Below are 20,389 nucleotides of genomic sequence, written 5' to 3' on the forward strand. Positions count from 1 at the left end.
TAGTACCTATGCTTTATAAAACAGTTGAGATTAAATGAAATAAAAATGAATCCACAAAATTTCAGGTGAATATTAAACAAATGTTGAGGATCATTATACTATATATCCATATACTCAAAGTTAACAGGTTCTGGCAATTCTTCCACTTCCTTGCCATTCCCTTTGCTATCATCTTAGTCCAAGTCCTCGCCAACTCATGCTTGGTCACTACAATAGACAGTAAGAGGAATGATTCCAAATCTAGGAAATGGTTCCCCTGACTGTGTTCTCCCTTTTGTCCAAGAAGTTCTAGGTGGCACTCCCTGGTCAATCTGGTGAAACACAGTTTTTGTTATGTTACTTATTTACTCAGGTCACCCAAATCCATTGGCCAACTAATTAGCTCAAAATATACAGCTAGAACTTTTGCTAAAATAATCTACTAGTTTCTCAATATTACTTTAAAATTTCCAATAACCTGGACTTTAACTAATAACTCTAAACTAAATCACATGTGTAAACTTACATACAACTTTCTGTCTCTGCTGTTTATTTTTGCATAAGCCCCGAACCTTGTCCCAGTTATCCTTCATAAATAGTAAATTCATTTTTTGGGTTATTTATTTGTTTTTATTTTTTTAATTTTAATTTAGCTTCAGGGATACATGTGCAGGTCTGCCGCACAGGTAAACTCATGTCACAAAGGGCTGATGTTCAGATTATTTTGTCACCCAGGCACCAAGCCTAGTACCCATTAGTTATTCTTTCTGCTCCTCTCCCTCTTCCCACCTTCCAACCTTTGCTAGCCCCAGTGAATTCTTCCTACATATCTAAATCACTGCAAGTGGTGGCTTGACCTCGTTGGAAGCAAAAGGAGGCAGAGAAAGCAACAAAGTTTTAGGCCACAGCTACTTTTACAAAAGTCATCACAAAATAATAACGATTTTCTACTGCAACCTGTTATGTTTCCCATGTACTGATGGCCACCACGTGGAAAATGTGAATTTACAGGAACATTTAGGCTATCGCACTAACTAAAATTATTTATAGAGGGAGACTGTAGTGCCCATTCAACACCCAAGCTCATAGACTTAAGATAATCTCCATGCTTTATCATCTAATTTCATCCCCTTTGGAGCTCATTCCTGGCCTCTTATTAAAATCTTTTCTGAATCCCTCTCTAGATAGGTTATAGTAAAATGTGAATTTCCTACTGTTATTAACATGAGGAGGAGGCCTATACTGTAGGCAACTGAGAATGCAGCCAACAGTTCAGTCTCAGATCCTCTACTTAGCTCTTTAGTGCGTGAAATGTAAACACACTGCAGTACCTCCCACCTGCCACCCTGATCTTATTTGTTTGTCAGTGTCGCCTTTGAATTCATTCACACAGCATATTTTATTTTTATTTACTACCTCTAATACCTTTCCCTTCTTCAGTATATAGAGTATCCTCATCAATACTCCCAAACTGGAACCATATTTTATAAGTCTTGCATCCCACACAGAGATCTGGCCCATAGTAGATGGTCTGTCATCATTTTTTTTTTGAACATTTACTATAGAAGGTTTATGGACAGAAATTTTCACCAAGGATCAATACATATATTATATATACACATAACACATGCAAACACACACACACACATATGTACATAAACAAAATAAAATGATTGCTACCGAAGCAATTCTTCCACCACTTTAATGGTGTGAAAGGTATTCTTCAAGTTGCCTATATCAGAGACGCTTGCTACCTTTGCTTAAACTTATGCTGTTGAAGAAAATAAAGAGTTTGGTTTGATGATGTGTCTTTTAATGATCATTTAGTACAGCAATGAAAGCTGGGTCACGGACAGTAGCTCACTGGCTTTCTTGAATGACAGTTTCAGAGATACCTCACTTAGCAGCTATAACACAGTATACATTCAAATGAGCTTAAATAATGGCATGGCTTCTTAAAGAACTCATACAATTATTCTGAAAAACAAGATGAATTCCCATGTTATCAAAGTTACACTGAAAAGTAAAGTCTACAGTGTGAGCAGGAGAAAATCACTGTTTACTTTCTTCCACTGTCCGAAAGTAAAAGCTTCGGTACAAGTGGGATGTCGGGTGTCCACATTAAAGAGGTGTACAGCTGAACAGAGGAGGATATTTCAGGTACAACTGGAGAGTAGCAATGATTTCTGACTATCCTGGGAATAATGTTTTCTTAGAATGATTACCACTAACTTATTAATACTAAATATCATCATTCAGAAATTATTTTTTGAACAAGTCGAGTTGTTCAGATACAAGCCTGATAATCAAACATACGATACAAAAGCACTTAACCAGCTAACATGTGATAAGGGTTTGAGACAAATCATTTAGCCAAGTTTACTTCTTTTTCATCACCCAATTCCAAAATAACCTCTAATATATCTAACCAGCAGCCACTTGACCATGTGATATTATGAATGTGTTATTGATGTAGCAGAAAAAAAATCAGCATCATGTTTACTGGATTAATATACACTTTCTTCCTTCCTTCCTTCCTTATGTCTCTCCCTACCTCTTTCTACTCTCTTATTTTAAATAATTAACTCAAAAATCAGAATTACATGAAATTGTCATGATTTTAACTTACTATATTAACAAAATCAGATAATACAGTCTTCACAGAGATATTCCACATATTTACAATCACTGTGAGGATGGGTTTGTTTCCTTTAAAAATTTTTAACTCGTCAACTTTTATTCTCAGAGTTGATGGTGTGTCTATATAGCCTGAAAGATAGTGTTTTAGTCGTAGACATCCTCTATTTCCCTTCAAGTCTTTTCTGTTGGTCAAAAGTATCCTTCATCTCCTATCCTTTTTTCCTTTATAACAGATTCTCAAGGAATGAAATTGTGTTTACTTTTACAAAATGTTACATTAATTATTCCCTATAAATAACTGTCAATTCATTTTCACCACAAAGGAATAACACAACATTCTGTTCATCACAGCTGTTAGCTCAAGATTGACAGCGTGGCTGAACTTGACAGCACTGTGCATGCTGCATTTTGAAGCATACTGCACCTCGTTCTTTCTATGACTGCTCTGTTATTGCCATAAGCTTCACATATGAGTCCATGCAATTAGCCTAATGACAGTTGTCTCTATGATGTTTTTAGAGAGAAATTTTAAACAAGATAATGAGAAAAGCATTTGAGAAAACAGGTTGTAAGACATTTTGGCAGTCGTTCTTTTTGAAGTTTGGTCAAAGGTAAAATTAAGTATATGAATAAATGAATTTTCACAACCTGAAACAGCATAACAGTTATCATCTGGAAGAGAATTTTAGATTCTGGAACTTTAAGTATGGAATTTATAAGGGGGATAAAAGCTTCTGAGGCTAAAAATAGTTCCAAAAGTTAGCTGACCCATGACCTTATTCTTTTCCTTTCTCCCCTGCATGTATTATCACATTTGAATGATCACAGGATCACTGCTTTCTCTTCCTGTCCTTTGTTCTTGCATTATTTAATTGCAGTTTCTAGCTAAATATTAGCTCCATAAAGGGTCAAATCAACCATGGTCCTTGTATGATCTGAGAAATTTTAATTGAATATGCTAGAAGTTTTCTATTTATTTTAATTCTTTATTCCACTTAAGGGGTTAAAAGATCTAATAAAACTTATAGTTCTTACTGTCAGGCACAATGCAAATAATCTTTGCAAGAGTTATTATATTTAATATATACAAGCACCACAAGGACACTTTGCCATAAGCTTTTGCAAATGAATGTTCACAGGCTTAGAGGCACGGAAGAATCTTCCAGGTTAACAGCCAGTAATCAGCCAGGCAAGGACCAGAATGCAGAGCTGGATGATTCCAAAGTTGTTCTTACTGAGAATACTATGAGGGTTCCCTAAAACCTTTTTGTCAACAAACTACTTGCCAAATACCTGGTGGCATATGACCTGGTTTGTCAGGGTGAAATAATATTCAAAAGAGAGGAAAAATAAAAAAAATATTATGGTGACTAGAGAAAGAAAAATAATAACAAGTAAGTAACAGCCAATTTCCACAGAAAAAGAAAACCATTTTGAGTGTAGGTTTAAAATGGGATGCTATAAATTGAGGGTATAGAGATAGCTAGATGATATCTAGGATACGAGGCCACATTTATCTCTCTATAAAGTTCATAAAGCCCCAGAAAATAGTTATTTTTCCACTTCAAATTAGGAATATGAGAATTTCCAGTGACTCAGCTGTTTTATCTGACAGAACATTTAATGTACCAAAAATGGTAGTAAGTTGAAGAATCTGAAAGCTTACCCAACATATAAAATATCATAAACTTAAATTATTTTCATTTCCAATAATTAACACTTTCACATCATGAACATTATGATAACATGGGCAAAAAAGGGGTGTGTGTGTGTGTGTTTGTGTGTGTGTGTGTGTGTGTGTGTGTGTGTGTGTGTATGCATGCTCATGCAAGGCAAAGAGAGAGAGGAAATGAAAATGAATGGGCAAGGGAGGAGAGGGAAAAGAGAAGGAAAATTAAATTCCAAGTAGAAGCCATGTGAATTGTGATTAGGTACATCTTATCCATTTTGATGACACATGTTAGAAACACTTCTGTCAAAAGAAAAGGAATATATTATTTTATAGAGACTTATCTTTCATAAAAGGCTAAAAGGATACAAAGTCAATGTTTTCTATTTTAGTACTACTTCCTTTCTCCTCCATTTCTTAACAGTAACCCCCACACAAAATAAAACTAAGTTTGTGAATTATAATTTTTATATGACATTATTTATACAAAATATTATTTGGTTCACATTATACTGATTCTTACTCTGCCATACAACCCAAACTCACTATCATGTTTGTCACTAAAATTTTTTATGGAGATGAGGCAGTCAATTACATTGGTGGACCCCAGTGGACTACGTCTATCAATATTCATGTCCTTGTACAGTCTCCTTCCACATTGCTTCTGGGCTTGGCTATGTGATTTGCTTTGAGTGATTAGCATGTGTGATGAAAGCAAAACCTTAAGCTCTCTACATTGGAGCTGTACCCTTGGAAACCACTTGCTGTACTAAAAGAAAAGATCGGGTTAGACTGACAGACAAGAGGCTACATGGAGAGAAACCTCCGAGGATGAGAGATAATCTTGACATTCTGTTACTGGCAGAGCTCATAGCTGAATGCAACTGCATGGATGACCTCAGTTATACCATGTGAGTAGAGCAGCCAACTGACTGAACCAAGTCAACTCAAAGAATCATCACAAATAATAAAATGATGTTATTTTAAGCCACTAAATCTGGGGAGAGGACTGTTACCTAACAATAGATAAGTAAACAGAAAAGACTTGATCTGAAATGTGTGAATGACCACATTGTCTTCAAACAAATTTTCCAATATCATATGCAAATTTAGCAGATAAAAAGAATGAGTCTGACCTCAGAAAATAAGAAAGAATTAGTAAAAATGTCTAAATCTGAACATGGTAGGGCAATGCTGCCAATATTATCATAATACTAATAGAGTAATTCATACAGAACAGATTGTATTATATCCTCATAATCATTGTTTGTCAGCTCTGAGAAACAGTCCTGGTTATTAATAAGGCAGAATTTGCATTTTTAGCTTTGCTATGTTACAAAGATTGAGGTAGTTGGATTTGGTTCACATACTGGGAAGCAAAAATGGCAGCTTGTAAGTCAGATCTTTTTTATATTCCCATCAGTAGTTAATTATAATTCACAGCTAGAACAAGCACTAGCCAAGTTAGGCCATGCAACATGCCAAGGCTTCCTCAAAAGAGGGAAGCAAGCATTTAGTTCATTTGTAAATTAAAAATAATAAAAATATGCATATATTTATTCATTATATATCTATATACATTTTTTTTCAATATTACATTAAAATGTAAAACACACACAATAGTATTAGAACATTTTAACAGTCAAATTACACCACTCTGGAGAGAAATTTCAGCTCAACTATTACTCTCCTGGCTATATTTATGACAAAGCTGCTCACTTCTAGAGAGAAAACTTTTCAAATAGAAAACACAAAAGCACTGAAAACTAAGTTCAAAATCAAACTAACACTTCTAGAAAAGTGAAGGCAAATCTGCCTATAAGTTTTTCTAAAAAGCATTTCTATAGCACAAGTAACACAGTTAATAAAATGACACCATTTGTTTTTAATTTTCCCTGTATAAAATATATTAACTTGAGTACATTAGAAAAATACATACTGTTCTTTTTTGAAATATAGATGTTCATTTTTAAAACACTGAATAGAAATATAGACAGACATAGATACATATTCATTTTTATATTGTTATTAAGGTCAAGGGTCTAGTATTTATAATTTGACTTATTTTACTTGTTTTAATGTGACACTTTAACATATGAGCATTAAAAATTTATGAGTTTGATTTGCTGGCTAAGGCAAACGAACTGATCAGGCTTAGAAGCCACAGTCTGTTCTAATTTTAGCTATTTGAACACATAAAGTTATATAAGGGTCATGTATTTTTGAAAAATTATTTAGCAATATGCCCCATTAATAATGCCAAATAAGTCATTTTTCATTACTCAAAAGTTAAAATTAACTTCTATATCAGAAATTGAAAAATTATTATAGTAAAATTTCAGATACTTTTCCTGTAGTGACAAAAAAATCTATTTTGTAACTTAAGATCAACTAGACATTAAATTCTATTTCAAAGCAATTCACTGCTTACACTTAAGAATAGGAATGAATATTAAGTAAACTTTTTAAAACAATCAAATATAATTAGTATATGAAAACTTGATAGGGAACACCATCCATATTACAAAAAGTATTATAAAAGTACACACAGAAAGTCACTGGATCCCAAGATAAGTTCTGAAGGTCAAAGCAGATCATCTCTGGTGACTATGGTCTCCATTCTTATTCCTGAATTCTCACCCCATTCCTGATTCAAGATTAAAAGCCAAGTTTAGATTATCTTCAATATCTACAGGATCAGAATAGTATAATAATATTCAGTACTGACTAGAAGAAATCATTATGCCTTTAATAAGCCAGCACTGATTACAAGCCTAGATTAACCAATTGCGTTTCTGATGGGTCAAAGTAGTTATTACTTGGGAGAATTTCAACCTGGGTAGAAATTAGAAAGTGTAAGATATGATCAGTAACTGTTGACTGTATGAGTATCAGCCACACCGATTATATGACACCACAAACAGCATGAAAGAACAATCAGTTCTTTTGCTTGAAAGAAAAAAAGTCATTAGTGGCTAAATATAGAAGCTTAGAGAAGATTAAAGCAATAAAAAAGTAAATAGGTAATTCATTTAATACCTTGTCCTGCACAGTTTTAATAAAAATATAAATATAAGGGGGAATTAATAGACTCAGTAATATCTGGAAATGTTCTTTGTTTTCTTCAAAAAATCATTAGAAATTATCTTGTATATTTTAATTGAATAATTCCATTCTGCTTATTATGTTTTCTAAAAAGGTAACTCCATTTCTTGGAAAAGTTGATACTTATTTCAAGAGTATTGAAACCATAGTCATTTATGTAGAAAAATTTTCCTTCCCTCTTTCAATTTTGCATTAATATCATTTGTTTTATGTATTTTAATCAGTGATTTCAACTCTCTTTTCTTCTTGCCTTATGTTTTTGTTATTGCACCTTCCATTATGTATTACAAGTTAATCAGTGATCTCTCATCAATATCCGTAGCGATTAGGAATATTTAAAAAGGGCCAGGGGCAGTGGTTCAAGCCTGTAATCCCAGTACTTTGGGGGGCTGAGGCAGGCAGATCACTTGAGGTCAAGAATTTGAGATTAGTAACATGGATCACTTGAGGTCAGGTCTCACCAGCAACATGGTGAGACCCCGCCTCTACTAAAAATACAAAAAATCAGCTGGGTGTGGTAATGCATGCCTGTAATCTCAGCTACTCATGAGGCTGAGGCAGGAGAATCCTTGAACCAGGGCGGTGGAGGTTGCAGTGACCCGAGAAATCACCACTGTACTCCGGCCTGGGCAACAGAGCAATATTGTGTCTTCCAAAAAAAAAAAAACAGATCGGGCACAGTGGCTCACACCTGTAATCCCAGCACTTTAGGAGGTTGAGGCAGGCAGATCATCTGGGGGCTGGAGTTCAAGACCAGCCTGACCAACATGGAGAAACCCTGTCTCTACTAAAAATACAGAATTAGCCAGGTGTGGTGGCATATGCCTGTAATCCCAGCTATTTGGGAGGCTGAGGCAGGAGAATCACTTGAACCCAGGAGGTGGAGATTGCAGTGATTGTGCCATTGCACTTCAGCCTGGGCAACGAGTGAAACTCAGTCTCAAAAAAAAAAAAGGAATATTCAAAAAGTTAAAGACATGGCTGTTTTGGTCTTATCTTACTGTACTCTGAAATTTATCAGATGGCAAATACCTTGCTGATGAAGAAATGACTTATGTAATAAAAAACAGAAGAATTTTTTTTTTCTTAATTTGAAACTGGTTCTTCCTATGTTGCTAAGGCTGGCCTCTTGATCTCTTGCCTCAGGTAATCCTCCTACCTCAGCCTCCAGAATAGCTGGGATTACACAAACACCACCATGCCTGGATAGAAGAAACAATTTTAAAAGATAAAAAGTAACAATAAAATCAAACATGGTGAAGTGTGTTTCACATTAAAGGTAACTATCACTTTGTGAAACTTTTGCTTGGGGGACACACACACACACAATGTACACTGGGCCATGATATAAAACATTTTTTATACTCTAGGTTACTGTAAGTAATACTTGATAAGCACTGGATTAGATGATCCTTCAACTTTGAAGATCCTATAGGACCCTTTCTATGTTTTTACATTTCTACATTCCTGGATGATTATGGCTAATAAACAGTATGGAAAATAAATAAGATATTTATTACCAATATAAAGCTGAACATGATTCTCTAAGTATAAGACTTTTCCCTCTTCAACACTCTTAACAAGTTAAAGTTTAAAACATACTTCATTTTATTTTGAAATTTTTAAATCCATAACTAGAGAGAAAACATAGAACATTTATCTTGCCAAATTAAAAATATGCTCTTCAAAAAATTAACCGAGCAGATGAGTTCCTTTTCTAACACTAGCCAGTGGAGAATAGTGAATGGAAAAACTTACTAGGTCATCTTCTCTTTGTAGCTTACTACCATTTTATCTTAACACTTGCAACTGTATTTTCCCTAGAGACTCACTAGCCCAAATGGTCTCATCTTTCAATTCCCTTTTTTGAAAATTCATTTATTGCATTTTTCCAAAGTTGATATGTAATATAAGCAGGAAATCTGTGAGTTTAAAATCCTAATACATGTTAAGAAATGAAGCATAACTGGCTTGTAAACATGTTATATTATTATATTATCCAATAACATTTGTCTCTATACATCTATTTTTATGATGAAAGCACTTAAATCAGTTTATTTCTTCTGTATAATATTCACAAAAGAAGTACATACAAAATACATTCTGTAATCTTAGGCTCATGATCTGGGAAAAGCATGGGAGTTATTTACAAACTTACTCATGAATTAGATGCCATTGGAATAATGAAGAATACTAGCAATATAGCCACAGGCACTGTGATGCCAGTCTGCATCTATCAGGCACCTAATATGTTTTTATCTAAATCTTCGATAGAACAGTTAGTTCAGCCTAGGTCAATGTTTTGCTTTTTGTTTTGTTTTGTTCTTTACTTTTTTTTTTTTTTATGAGATGGAGTTTCACTCTATTGCCCAGGCTTGCGTGCAGTGGCACTATCTCAGCTCACTGCAACGCTTGCCTCCCAGGTTCAAATGATTCTCCTCCTTCAGCCTCCTGAGTAGCTGGGATTACAGGCATGTACCACCACGCCCGGCTAATTTTTGTATTTTTAGTAGAGATGGGGTTTCACCATATTGGTCAGGCTGGTCTCGAACTCCTGACATTGTGATCCACACACCTCAGCCTCCCAAAGGGCTGGGATTATAGGCATGAGCCATTGTGCCCGGCCTGATGTTTTTAAAGTAATGAATAATTGTCTATTTATCCTGAAATCAAGGAAGTTATAATGAGTAATAGACATCTCAAATGTGTGATGCATTTGCTTATCTCACAGATATCTCAAACTAAACAAGCTTAAAGAACTCGTGATCTTCCCCCTAAAACCTGATTTATCCATGGTCTTCCATCTTTCCAGTTGCTCATAAAATCCCCACTGTAATTCTTAACCCTTTCTCTGAAAGCAAAATCTAATCTGAAAGCAAATCCTTCAAAATATAATAGGGCGAAATGGAACATACATACATACATGGAGAGAATCTGACCACTTTCACCTCCTCCACTGTTACAAGCCTGATCTATGGCAAGTCCAGTAGCCTTCTGTCTCATTTCTGTCTCACTACTTTTACCACGGTGGCAGCCAGAACAATCCTGTTAAAACTTAAATCTGATTACTGTCCTGTTTGGAATCCTCCAATGGCTCTTAACTTACTTTCTCTGAGTAAAAGCCCAAATTCCATTCATGGCCTAAAAGGACCCTCTCTCCCCTACCACCATTATCCCCCTCGCCTCTCCTACTGCTCGTCCCTGGCCCACTGTGCTCCAACCACATTGGCATCCTTGGTGCTTCTGGAGAACTCTAGGCAAGCTCCTGTCTCAGAGCCTTTGCGCTTATGTTCCTCTGCCTGGAATTCTTTCTCCTGATATTCACATGGCTCACTACCTCATCTCTTTTAAGTCCCTAGGCAACTTTTCAGAGTACTCGTTTTTGTAAATAAAGTTTTTTTGGAACATAGCCACATCCATTTGTTTATGTATTATTTATGGCTGTATCAAGCTAGGACTGACTGCATTGTTTAACAATTGCAACAAAGACATGTCCAGAAAACTGAAAATACAAATGCCTTTACAGAAAAAGTCTGTTGACCCTTGGAGTAGAGGGTAAGACTGTTGAAAGAGAATATAGGCTCTGAGAGGCCAGAGTGTGGCATGTATAATCTATGTGGCTAATTAAAGACATGAAGAATGATGGTGGAGGTGGAAAGGAGAGAATGTAGTTAGTCAGTTACTATATAATACAACCAGTAATGGGAATCACCAATAATGGGTAGAAAATTGCTGCACTAAGAATGTAGGATGTTATAATCTGAGAAAGTGTGTCTCAAAGATAGGATTGGTAAAGGATGGAGATAGGGAATGTTGAGGGAGGAGGTGTTAACTATGGTTGTACAAAAGCACTGAAGATTCAAGGAAACACCTATCCTTTCCCTGGTTCTGTGGTCTGTGGAGGCCCAAGAAAACAGCCAATACCTACAGATAAAGAAGATAAAGCAGCTCCCTCAAGAGAGTCAGACTGCAGTCAGCACAAGAAGAAACGAACAGAGATTATTAGAGACTAGGGGGCAGTCTGAAAATATTATGATACCAGATTTATTACCGTACAAGTAAAAAGAAAAGAAACCTAATGAAAAGTGTGAAAAGTTGGCAACTTTCTCACAGTCTTGGTATTAACACAACAATTATTCAAATTGCTTAAGGTTCATACTTGGTTAACTTTCACAACATACTTTTCTGATTTTCTTTTGCTTTTTTTCAAAATTAACTTGCTATTGAGAAAGTTTAACAAATTGTTTAACCTGAAAGACAAATTTCCTGGTAAACGACCATTTAACATCACTGGTGCCCTTGCCTCAAATCTATTACTGACAAGGTAGTCATCCTTTCAAAATGCAAATCTGATCATATCACACTTGACCAGTTTAAAATTTGTCAACCCTTCCTATTAATTTTATGTTTCAGAGCAAACTTCTTAACATGACCCATTTATCATGTATAATCCAAACTGGGACACTCTGAAAGAGAGTGATTAATTTTTATACCAGTAAACCAGGACAGCCCCTAGAAAAGAGGTTAGTGTGGCCATCCCATCCACAAGTCCCTACTTCTCCAAATTCCTTCACATTCTCCCTCATTCTTTCCCCTCTCACTCCTTTTAGCAGGCATCTTTGCTAAGAAAAAAATAATACAGCTGCGTGCAGTGGCTTATTTGCTTGTAATCCCAATGCTCTGGGAGACTGAGGCAAAAGAATCGCTTGAGCCCAGGTGCTGGAGGCCAGCTTGGGTCTCAAAGCGAGGCCCCATCTCTACAAAAATTTTTTTTAAAAGAAACCAGACATGGTGTTGGATGCTTGCCTTTGATTCCAGCTACATGGGAGGCTGAAGAAGGAAGATCATCTGAGCTCAGGAGGTTGAGGCTGCAGTAAGCCGTGTTTGCACCACTACACTCCAACCTGGGTGACAATGAAACCCTGCCTCAAAAACTTACAAATATATACATCTCCATATTCAAAACCTGCAAATGGCCAAAAGAACAAATACATGTCCATTGAATGACATGATAAAACACTCTCTGACTTACCCGAGGATTATCTAATCCTCTAAAATAGGCATCTTTATTTTGTTTTATTATGTGCTATTGATTAGGCTTTAATCAGGAGCCAAATTGGGATAGCAGAGTGTGTTTATATAGTCCATGAGCATAAGAATGATTTCAACATATTCAAGGAACTATCAAAAACAAAAAACAAAGCAAAACAATCAAGGAAACAAAAATGAAGGATACATAACAGAGACCTTATATGGCCCACAAAGCCTCAAAAATTACTCTTTTACCAAAAAAGTTTACCAAATTCGGTATTAAGAAAACTGATGACGCTGCAAATGATTCTCAAAGGTTATAGCCTTGTTGTCTGTAAAGCAATAACCAGTTTAGTTTTATGGCAATTACATCTTAGCAGTCTTCTCTTTCAGGGACTACAAATATTCCTGTTATTCCTATACTTTTTTTGAACTAGCCTGCCATCTTGCTAGTTCTCTCAATAATAAAGTATTTTGTAATAAGTATTCTATATAAAATAAATACAAAATATTTTGTAAATAAGTAATAATTAATGATTACAGATTAATGATCAATGATCTATCATGATGACAGATCATAACAATGATGATATCAATGATAAATATATCTCTCTATATACACATGTATGTGTATGTGTGTGTATATACAAACACACAGACACACACACGTATAAACACTTAAAGCATGTTTCACTTAACTACAGAGACACATGCCGAGAAGTATTGTTAGGTGATACTGCAAACATCAAAGTGTATCTATACCTAGATGGTACAGCCTACTACATACCTAGCCTATATGGTAGTCTACTGCTCCTAGGCCACAAACCTGCACAGTATGTTACTGTACCTAATAGTGTAAGCAACAACTATTAACATAATGGTAAGTACCTGCTTATCTGAGCAGATAAAAGATAACAGTAAAAATATGGTATTATAATCTTATCTGACCACCATCAATACAGGCAGTCTGTTGATAACTCAAACATTGTTATGTGGTGACTCTGTGTGTGTGTGTGTGTGTGTGTGAGAGAGAGAGAGAGAGAGAGAGAGAGAGAGAGAGAGAGAGAGAGAGGTTTTAATTAGTGAATATATCATGTATATGAATGTACCATGATCTACATAATCAGTTCTCTGTGGAAGGACATTTGAATTGTCTTCAGTCTCTTGTTCTTCAGTCCTATCACACTCACTCACCCTCGAGGAGCTTCTCATTGTTTAGTAAATACATATACATCACCAAGCCAGGATTTCAAGGTCTTCTTTGGTCCAGAAGTATTTAACTGAGAATCTGTTGTTTCTAACCTCTGAGACCCTTTTCTAGAATGCTACCTACTCCAGTCCCTACCATAGAAGCCCTAAACTTCATGCTCAAATGCCAGCTTCTCACAGTTCATGGCTCAATGTAGACTCTCCTTCTATTTTCTATGGTTACCAAAGCCTCACTTTTAGTAAACTTAAGGAAAATAGGAGACTCAGTCAATCTTGAATAAATTTAACCATCTTGGAAGTAGCACATCTTAAGATTTGATATGTAACAGGTAAAGAAAATAAAAATATGCCAAATTTCTATCCATAGCCAAGATGTACCATGGAAAGACATCTTGAATATAACTTTGACAAAACATAAACAAACCTGAATCTTTTCAATCACCTTATAACATGCTTGGTATAAGATAATATTTTTGCTGTTTGGCAAAAAAAAATAGACAAATGGAAAATAAGTATTTGCTGCTGTACTTACATGCCTTAATCATTACAATGAACATTCTTGGTCACTTGGCAGGAAAGCTAGACATATTCCTTTGCTCTGACTTTATAAATATTAAGTAACTTTCTGTTCTTAACCTACTTTCCTATGTGAACTTTCATACAAGTGAGACAACACATGAGCAGTAAACATAATAGTACCCTAAAAGGAACTGCGGTCTGTAAAACATGGTGGTGTATTTCTGGTTTCTGCAATTACTGTGGTGAGTATATTCTGGCATACATAAGAAACTTCAATGAAGGAATACATGGATTGTGGCATCAGTGTCTATCAGTGGGTTGATTTAGGCTGAGTCAGTCTGCTGAACCAAACCATCTCTGGTGAATGATAAGGCAAGTTTTGTAATTATAAAATAAATTGAAAGTCCAAACTTTGGACATATGGTAAGTTATAATCAACAAATAGGCACCATAATTGCAGAGAAAGCTGACTTTCAACTGTATACAAAATTTAACATGGTTTTAGCTATAATAATACTTATCCAACCTTGCATTGTCCTGAAGTTTTGTGTATGTCCTTGGTAGAAGCAGTTTTCTCTTCTTTCTGACCAAGCACATGGAATCAGGAGGAAGAGACCACCTGCCTAGTCAGCCAGATGTCTGTTGATCAATGGAGCAGACACAGGAGGTAGCAGCAAGATCAGACTTATCTCCTACTTACATGTACATACCATCTTTAATCCATGGAATGTCAAAGACAGGGAGCAGACACTTAGTAAATAGTTGTTGGTGATAAATTCCTTATTCTTCCAGTGAATATTTATTGAGTCATATAATAGGCAAAGTACTATAGGTACAAAGAATAAAGTACAGAACAAAATAATGTACCTGACCTCACAAAGCTTATGTGCAAATGTGAGAAGACTGATCAATATTAAGCAAATGGGCAAATATATACACAGGAGAGTGATAAATGCTCTGAAAAACAATAAAGCAGGATAGGAAGGAAGTGAGCACCAGGAGAAGGAAAAGAAAGAGTATTTGGGAAAAGCATCACCAATAAGATATATTTTAAGAAGAGACCAGAAGGAAATAAATAGCATGGAGTCATGGAGATTCCTCAGGAAGATCATATGGAAGACAGGCTAAACAAATACTAAGATCCTATGAAAGACTTCACTTGACCAGTTTGAGAAACAGTGTGTCTGTAGAAGAGTGAACAGGGGAGAAGGTAGTAGGACATGAAATCAGAGGCATGACTGAGTATCGTGAGTGTGAGTATGAGGGGTTATCCAGAGCCTTAGAGTATGCCATTATTAAAGGCATAATAATGCTCACCTCTGAGCTAGATGGGAACTCACTGTAGGATTCTGAGGAGAGGATGATATGTTCTGCTTGTTTTAAGAACACCATTGTGACTCATGTGTCGAAAATACACTGTAAGGAAGCAAAGGTAGAAATATAAGAACATGCATGTAAAAAGTCAGGTGAAAGATAACAGAGTTTCAAACCAGGGTGGTGACACTGAGGGTGTAATGAGATTAGATTCTGAAAGTAGAGCTGACAGGAACTGCTGACAGAGTGGGATGTGAGAGGAGAGGAATAATGAATGATGTCAACGTCCTCAGTAACTGGTATACTGGAATACATGAAGATGGAGGTGTAACAGGTTGAAAAGATGGAAGTAAATTGGAAATGCCAAATGTATCATCTAATGGAGAAATCAAGAGAAAGGAATTCATTCTTTAGTGGGTGAAATCTACTCTTGGCCTACTTGACCATGACACTTTAAAATTAGGTATCAGAACACTGCATGTTGTATTTGAGAGCAAGAGCTCTGAAGTTGCATGACTGTCTTGTACTACTGTTATTATTACATGATTTTCATTATTAAATTACATTAAAGGAAATTATTAAGGAAATGAAATAAATCCTTTTATACTAGGCAGTTATTTTAACATGTGGGACAATAAGCTTTCAGAGAATGGATAGCCCAAGGAAGAATAGAAGCACTTCACTGGATCATGAAGTGTTGCTTCAGGCCCTGACTACCAATAGCTTATTCTCCAATCTTGGCAAAGTAGACCTTCGATCTGAACCTCCATTCCTCACAGGCAAATAGAGGGCTTCAGTTAGACGGGTCTCAGCTGTTTTCTTCAACTGGAACAATCCACCATCAACTAATTTTAAACAACACTTCTCATAATGTTGGCTATACAAATGAAGAATTAAGATTTTTCATGGAGATTTGTAAAAATGTCTTTAAATAATAGGCTTGTTTTATCCATGAATAAAGCAGCAAATTATTACATGTAAACTTTCCATTATTTCCCTTTAATCATCAACTGCCTTATGATGCTCCTTGAGGTGAAAAAAAGTAGAAAAAAAAAAAAAAACCTTTGAAAATAAGATATTATCCCATTAATGAATGCTTTTGTCTCTGTATAGAAATGTGTTCCTTTAAAAGTGAAGGTAAATTTGATTCTTTCAATTTATATCATTTTCCCATTATATTTCACTGTAATAAATTTTGGACTGCTTAACATAGACAATTCGTATTATCTGCAGTAGTTGCGTTCTATAAAGTCATCATGAACATTAAATGAGCAATATATTAAACCACTGTTCCTGGAGGAAAGACAGCATTATTTTTCTGTAAGCTCCTAGTCACAATATTTCTGTCAACTGATTAATATATAACCTGGTTTTATGTGTGTTTCTGTTTAAAGAGATCTTAATTGATACACATTGTTGATTCATTGACATTGAACCCACATCAAAAGGCACTATAACTCATGCATGAATGAAGCCTTATCTAACATACAGATATTTTCCATAAGGCACATCACAGCCTTCTTGAGCTCAAAAACTGTAGACAGCACTGAAACTTTATATTTGGGGGCCATTTTAAATAGGAAAATTACCAAGGAAAAGCACCAAAACATGGTATTACATAGATGGTGAAAAGGGCATTTGCTTAGTGTTATAAAAGCTTAAACAAGAAGGTAAATTGTGGCCTTATTAGACCTTAGCTGGGTACACACATGCACACAATGTGACACAAACATCTTGCTGTTCTGCATGTCTGTGGAGGTCCATAGGTCACCACAAAAGGGCAGCAAGTACAGATGAGATTAGGAAATAAATTTTCTAAGAGCAGGTAAACTCACAGTTACAGGAACTGCAAATAATAAAGATCAACTGTATTTATTTATTATCAATTGATCTTGGCTTTTAGCCCTTTAATTATATTTACCTGCTCTTTAGAACTACTATCAAGATATCATTGATTAATAAACACAAATACTTAATTGTCAATAAGGAAATCAAATCTATGTGGTTAACCATTTATGAAATTTTTAATAAATCAATTACTACCTAATCAATCTACTTTATAAGTTTGCATTTTGTAGATATGATCTTTCTAAATATTTAATATTGCATGAATTATAAACACTATTAAAGAGTATCTACAAATTATGACACTGTGTTAGAGACTACATTAGCAAATTACACTACAGTTTATAACCTACTATAAGATTGGCTTCCATTCAGGAAAGGAAATAAAAAAGAAAAAGGAAAGAATAAGACATACAGCCTTGTTAATTTTAAAAAGCAATCTTTAATATTAATATAAACCCTGATTAACACTAATGTAAAAATTGTATTTGAAAATGATCAGTAAAATCAGAAGTCTGGGTGACCTTTCTCCTGGATTCCTGCTTTGAAACAGTGAAGTTTGAAGTGATGTTGGTATCTAACACGCTCTCTGATCCTCTCAAAGGACTTATCTTTCCTGGTACAAAGCTTCTGGACATTAAAATTATTCATCATTTCATGACATATTTGGGGCCACCTCGCAAAAACAGCTCTCTGAAGATGATGCACGTAAATAAAAAGGGTATAAAAGAAAGTCTTGTATTATGCAATGAAAAATGAAAAGAAATGCCTTCTTGCTGACAAAGGTGATTTTTTTCCCCCTTTTTTAAAGGACAATAAAATCATAGAAAATAAGATTATATGACTATCATTTTGGAAAAGTTTATATTTTTAATATCTCCTAAACAAAAAATACTTTTGAACTAAGTTGAAGGTTTGTCTGAACAATCTGCAAACAGTAAAAAGAGCTGCTGTACTTGGTCATCTTGCTTCAAGTTGCAAGTAATACAAAGCCAAACTGTACCCAACAATGCCAAGCCCGGGTGGAAGAACACTGCCACCAACTTAAATAAGTATTTAGTTGTAGAATTGAACAAAATGTCTAAACAGTTATATATATATATATATATATATATATATATATATATATATATATATAATGCTTTTTATCTGGAACATACTTCTTCAATTATATAATTCAGTAAAGACACACACACGCAGACAAAACAATGTGGAAGAAACTGTGCTAAGTATCAGGCCGAACAGAACTACCCATTGGACGGAGCCTCAGAAAAGCTTTTAGAAACTACTAATGTAATTAAATCATCTGAATAAGTAAGTTTTTATCAAAATCCTAGAAGCTAAAGTAGTAACAATTTCTGAATAACCATTTTTGCCATAGTCAACTTTGAAAACCAAAACTGCATTCAAAAATTTTTAAATAATTTTTTAAGGAAAAATGGCATTAATTGACAAAAGGTAAACTTCTGGTCTTTAAACTTTCTAAAATAAGAAATAACTTTCACTAAATATTACATTCTATATAGTGACTCAATCCAATGCACATATAAAAAAATAATATATACATACATAACTAAAACATAAGTTACATAAAACAATACTTAATGTTACTACATGTAATATACTCTGACATTTAATGAAATTTATCTCACCACATTTAGTGATCATTAATGGGTCATAATGTACAGTTTGAAAAAATCTAGATAATATTTGTTATACCTCTCCCAGTGTGGGGCCTAACTGCTAGTAGTGAATTGACTTAGCAGTGAAAAAAAATTTCATCTCTTCTTAAGTTTCTTAGATAATAATACATGTCAAATAAATTTACTCTTGTCTATTAGATCATGTTCTTGGTTTAAAAAAAAAAAAAAAAACCAGAAAGGGAGGGAAACACAAATTCTCCATTCTATTATTTTATTTTGATAGCTTTCAACTCAAACTTTGGGCAGACTTACATGCAGGAAATGACGTATAATTCACAATGTTTTAAAAATCTCTTCAGTGGAGATTTAGGATATTGATTAAGAAGGGCAATTTAATTTAGCAGTATGATCAATCAAGCTCATATTATCCACAGACCAGGGAATTCGGATGTAAATTCAACATTTTACTTAGGTTCACTTGTATATTTCTTGCTATTGACATCTAATTCAAATCACTGTACTACAATAGCCATTTGTTGGTAGCAAAAAAATGAATGCATAGTTATTTTCAATGGAAAGAACTGTTTAAATACAGGTGAGTTGTTTAGGCATGGAGGACAAAGCATAAAATAAAACAATTTTTAAAAATGCCTTGAGAAACATTATTAATGAATGTTTCATAACACCATTGATCAGAGGTTTTGCAGATGTATATTTATGGCTAGTTTTCTACTTTGTTCATCCACTCATTCTCACTCAAATTAATGAATTGTTAGAGACGGGGTATGTGGTCTTCGAGAAAAATCACTTGCAGTATTTGTTCAGTCAGGGTTCCTAGGATTATTGACTCAAACACTTGAGTACACTCCATCAATTCTAAGAAATGAATTAAACCAATATTGAGTAGCTTCCAGAATAGGTGGGAGGGCTTAGGAATAAGTTTCCAGAAAAAAATGTCCCCCAAGACTAAGCTCTAAAACTAACAGCTGCCACTACCTCTGCTGCAATTAATACCAATAATATATGCCAACTGCCAATGCCACCAGGACCAATGTCACTTTCGTATCAAAATTAAATGTTATATTGCTCATTCCCCAAACCAGAGCCCTCTACCACCACATTCACTCAGAAAAATGTAAAGTCTGTGCAAAATCTGCCTTCTGACATTGATCAATCCCCAAATGAAGTACGGCAAACATCTGTTAGATTGGACAAGTCTACAAGGCTAGTGACATGCCTGCATCCTAGCTGCAAGAAAGGCTAGAAATTTGACTTTGACTTCTAAGCTGTTAAGACATAACTCATAGTGTTGTAATTTAATGAATTTAGAAAGTCTACTCAAATATTATGGGATATGGCAATTGTTTACCGTATCAGCATTTTGTGTAACATAACATGGATCATAACATATTAAAAAAAATCAAATCCCAGAATT

At 34.9% G+C, this 20,389-nt stretch overlaps 1 protein-coding gene across 24 annotated transcripts in view; it reads right to left on the reverse strand.

Annotated features, from left to right (window-relative positions):
• The window catches only part of CAMK2D (calcium/calmodulin dependent protein kinase II delta), a 309,946-nt gene that overhangs the window by 157,761 nt on the left and 131,796 nt on the right, over window positions 1-20,389 (reverse strand). The gene's annotated exons all lie outside the window — the stretch shown is intronic.

The sequence above is a fragment of the Saimiri boliviensis genome, chromosome 3, assembly GCF_048565385.1.
Source record: "Saimiri boliviensis isolate mSaiBol1 chromosome 3, mSaiBol1.pri, whole genome shotgun sequence".
In the NCBI taxonomy this organism is placed as follows: Eukaryota; Metazoa; Chordata; class Mammalia; order Primates; family Cebidae; genus Saimiri; species Saimiri boliviensis.